At 43.9% G+C, this 5,000-nt stretch overlaps 1 long non-coding RNA gene across 1 annotated transcript in view; it reads left to right on the top strand.

Moving 5' to 3' along the window:
- Positions 1-350, top strand: part of LOC136710132 (uncharacterized) — a 1,996-nt gene extending 1,646 nt beyond the window's left edge. Inside the window, exon 2 of the long non-coding RNA XR_010804578.1 lies at positions 1-350. This exon is cut by the window's left edge and continues 1,106 nt beyond it. This is a non-coding gene — a long non-coding RNA (uncharacterized lncRNA).
- The last annotated feature ends 4,650 nt before the right edge of the window (positions 351-5,000 follow it).

Here is a 5,000-nt window from a genome sequence, read left to right as displayed (position 1 = left end):
GCAGCTCTTTATTTCGTGTGGAAATTTCACAGTGGATGGACAAATATAAAATCTCCAAAATGAAATACCTGAAAGTTTTAATCATTACTTTGCACTAAAATCAAGAACATTTCTTTCCCTTCCTACAGTGAAGTGACCACTTTGGAGATACATGTTTCTAACACTATACAAGTCCAGCATCTGACCACTCGGCCTGTTTGTCCCTACCTACGCAGAACATAAATAGACCCAAATCCAAATAACTGGGAGAGCGAAGGCTATCATAAACAGATCCAGAGTTGCCAGGATGGAATGTAAATATTAAGATGCCAAGCTGGGGTTCATGAACTCCCTCGCCCCGGAGGAAAGCACTTTGTCCAAAGCCTCTTGGGACCGGAATGAAGGAGCAAATGAGTGAAGGGCTGAGGCAACTCCTGTGGAAGGAAGAGGGAGGATGCTGACCCCATGTCTCCTCCTTGAGCCGTCTCTTCTGTCCCTTTCCTTGAGGGGGGACTTTGTCAAATGAGACCTGTACAAGAACCATGAACCACTGCTGTGTTTTTGACGTGAAGCCAGATTCTGCTTCTGTTCAAACTGCTGCTAAAACACAGCACGCAGCTTAAAACACTTGGAGGAGAACACTAAGATCATTTGCCGTTCCTGCATGACAACACAACCCCAGACTCCAGTTGTCACGGAGAGGGGGCCATCAGGAACCAATGGAGATGTTCCTGAGGAGCGTCCATGTGCTCTGGAACAGGCTGGAAAACATGGAAAGGTCACCATATGCTCAACATAAGCAAAGCAAATACAAGGGGCATGACCCAGGCATTTACTGCTCGCCACACAGTGGATCTGCTTTCACCTGCGGAGGCTCTGTCTGTGCGATTAACCTCCTGGTGACTTTCCCCTGTTGGGAGTGTCCCATGTTGTGTAAACATGGATTTAAAGCAGCACTAGGATCTAGTTTTTACCTTAAAATTACGTCTTCAAAATCATACCAATGCTTTATTGAGCTGTAACATGGAGAATAGAGCCTTCTGCCTTTGCAACTCCAGGGTCAGCACTGTAGAAACTGCGCTATGTAAATTCTGGAGGAGGGTAGGAAAGCACCCTCTCAGAAATCTCCCTCAGCCCTTCCCCTAGCTTTCAGGGGAGTACTGTAAAAGTGAATTACACTCCGCAACTATCCTCAGCCATGATTACAAATGATTTCCTACATAACCTTGAGTACAGCCAGGCCAGTAGGTGTCAGTATAAAGGGTTAAATAAGTTTATTTAAACATATTCAAGACCCCAAATATCCAAACATACATCCATAACATTTGTTATGTTTTATATCTCATTAGCAATATCTCATAAGCCTGTGGAGTCAGTCTCATTATAAACAATTCATAGTCAATAATTACTTTACATCCACTAAGTGACTTCCCATCCACAGGTGGCACTGTTCTATGAAACACACTCATACTTAGTGTGGTTTCACTGTTAGGTTACGGGTTAAGTGACAGCACTGAACACACATTAAACTATTGTTCTAACATTTTGCACAGTACAGTTTTATTTACCTTTAAGATTTACAGGTAATATTTAGTTTAGAGTTAGGGGAAGTTTTAAGGTAGATTTTTCACATTGGGGTTGCCATAAATTCAACTGAAAAAATCCACAAGCATTAAAGATACAAAAGCCAGTTATACAACCTTTATTCTCAAACATTTGGGACACTGTGTAAAATGTAAATTAAAAACAGAATGCAGCGACTGGTAAATCTCAGACCCATATCTTATTCAAAACAGAACGTAAAACACACATCAGATGTTGAAAATGAGACGTTTTACCCTTTTGTGAAACCAATTATGAACTCATTTAAAACTTGATGGCAACCACACACCTCAAAAAAAGTCGGGAAAGTGCAACAAAAGCATGGAAAAGTAAGTGGTACTAATATAAAACATCTGGAGGAGCAATTTACAATTAATTTGTATTTAGTACACATTTCTATTTCTAAAATGTCTTTAGTAAACATCCTGGGAATGTTTATAAAAATCTGATTTTTAGTAATTCACCACGAGAGCAATCTGTCCTCAAGTCCGGTTAAAATAGAGCAAACCTTTCTAAAAGTGTGTGATAGAGTTTACAGTGATGCAGTGGCAGATGCTGATCTTTCAAGGAGGGGAAGCTCAATGTCGGTCTACATCATAAAATGTGTGGGTTTATTTATACGTAAATTCTACCCTCCGTTCCTTTTCAAGAAAATTATCTGTGACCCTGTCGTACCAACAAGGCGTCTTTTCCAGGGACTTGACTAGTGTCCTCTCAATGGCCAGCAGAGCTAGGCTGCTTAAACGGCCTTGGCCCATGTGAAGTGTGTCCGCCTGTGAGTGCTTTGTGACGGTGGAGGGGCTCAGCAGCACCCACTGGACAGAAACTGAGATAGAAGTCAGAAAGAGTGATAGAAGTCAGTCTCCAAACACAAGCAGCTACAAAAAACCCACCAAAATAGAAGCTCGATTTGTCACTAGTCGTTTTTAACAAAGAAAATGCCGCTAAGAGGTTTAAGAAAGTGTCCGGTTCAACTCAGAACAGAATGAAAATGTAATGCTCCCACGGGTCTTTACACCAAAGGATCGCTGATTCGCTCATTTCGCTGTCAATCAAAAAGGGATTCAGCCTCAGACAGATCATCCAATCATCATGCAGAAGCTGAGCGTCCGGGCCAGCCGAGGCCAGCCCACTGCCACATAGACCCCCAGAGACGCTGAGCGTCCGATGGGCGGGACAAAGCCCAGCATTTATCCAATGTCTCGTTTCACTGCATTTCGCTGCACTTCGCTATTGAACTCTGTGGATGCTCAGCGTTCTCACTGTTTAAAGCACTGTGAAGCTGCGGGAATGATTGAGAGGAAAGCCGCGTATTTACCAGTGATAAGAAGCTGATTCTGAACAAAAGTTGAGCGCGTTGTAGTGCATATTTATTCAATGACGTGTACACAACAGTATATATTTGATCACTTATTTTTTGACATTTTAGGGGAAGCTGAGCTTCCCTTGCAGTCTTAGAGCAATCGCCTCTGCAGTGATATCATATGTTATGATGCCTGAGGGTATAAAACTAAACACTCATGTTACATTGCACTAAATGCATATTAAATGTGTTGTAAGGAGTTATAACTAGTTATAAGTGGCTAGAAAAAAATGTCTCAGGCATTTTATATATCATAATCCCACTGTGTGCTGTTATATATCGATATGATATTGTTTTCTAATTCAATATATTCTTTCTCAAGTCTAAGCCTTAAGTCCTGTCTGCTGGAAAATGCAAGTTTGAATCTAGGAGCTGCTTCTGGTGTCAAGGTAATGAGCCCTAGAGAGCCAGATCTTCCCTCTGTGGGTGGGTAGGACAGCCTCCCCTCCCCCCACTCCTACCCCTGTCCTATGCCAAATTGGTGTATGTAGGACTGACAATGTTGTGTTTAACATATCAACGTACATAGAAGACTGAAAACTATTTTACAAGTGGCACAGTGGTGCAATGGTGATATCACTGCCACACACCTCCAGGGTCCAGGAGTCATTAAAAGGAGGCAGATAGAAATTGTTAAAGCCCCTCCCCACCCAAGAAAAGAAGTCCAGAAGTCATTTTCCACTTGTCAACAACAGGGAAGGTTGTGAGATGTGGAGGAGCTTGAGTAGAAGTTTGTTTTGTTCAAATTACTCTCCGTCCTAATAAGACAAATCACAACTTTCTTCTCTCTGGAAAGGCCTGGGTCGTCCCGAGGAAAGTGGCTGGCAGCTGCTCAGAAATGTAGGAAGATGGAGCGAGGGCGAGTGTGGTTTGGCCGAGCCGTACTCCGAGGAACACTGTTCTTGTGTTTACGGGATCACACAGAACCAGCGTACAACACACACAAGGGAAAGTGCAAAACGCTTGGGTTTATGTCTTATTTACTGCTCTGGTCTTGCCTGGAAATTCACTCACTGCTTGGATCTCTTTCACAGCTCACTACTGCCCCCTGCTGAGGAACACTGTAACTGCAGGGGTAAGCGGGCTCATAGTGGATAAATAGAGCGGACTCTGGCAGCACTTGCAATAAATCTATTGTGAATAATTGTGTCATCTGTTATAACTTGCTATGGCTGGGCAAAGTCTGTACAGCACTCTACCAATGCAGTGTACAGCTTTGGTCAGGGTATATAATGCATTATAACATTGTATTTACAACACAGTAACCATGTCACAATTTGTGGAAGCATTTCCATTTGATATTATAATGGAATAATAAAATAAACTTTGAAAAATGACACACTGAATTAAAAAGTAAGTACGTGAGTAAGTTCATTTTCTTTACAAAGCACTTTTCAAACACCTTTTATTGACCAAGGGGCTGTAACCCTTATCAAGTTCAGGGTCGCGGTGGGTCCGGAGCCTACTCTGAATCATAGGGTACAAGGCAGGAACACACCCTGGACGGGGTGGCAGTCCTTCACAGGGCAACACACACTCACACATTCACTCACACCTATGGCCACTTTTGAGTCTCCAATCCATCTACCAATGTGTGTCTCCTCACAGACAGTCACCCGGAGGAAACCCACGCAGACACATGGAGAACACACCACACTCCTCACAGACAGTCACCCGGAGGAAACCCACTCAGACACAGAGAGAACACACCACACTCCTCACAGACAGTCACCTGGAGGAAACCCACGCAGACACAGGGAGAACACACCACACTCCTCACAGATAGTCACCCGGAGGAAACCCACGCAGACACAGAGAGAACACACCACACTCCTCACAGACGGTCACCCGGAGGAAACCCACGCAGACACAGAGAGAACACACCACACTCCTCACAGACGGTCACCCAGAGGAAACCCACGCAGACACATGGAGAACACACCACACTCCTCACAGACAGTCACCCGGAGGAAACCCATGCAGACACAGGGAGAACACACCACACTCCTCACAGACAGTCACCCGGAGGAAACCCATGCAGACACAGAGAGAACAC

This window comes from Hoplias malabaricus, chromosome 11 (genome assembly GCF_029633855.1).
Source record: "Hoplias malabaricus isolate fHopMal1 chromosome 11, fHopMal1.hap1, whole genome shotgun sequence".
Classification (NCBI taxonomy): Eukaryota; Metazoa; Chordata; class Actinopteri; order Characiformes; family Erythrinidae; genus Hoplias; species Hoplias malabaricus.
Note: the sequence above shows the minus strand (reverse complement) of the source record. Positions and strands in the feature narration are given on the sequence as shown.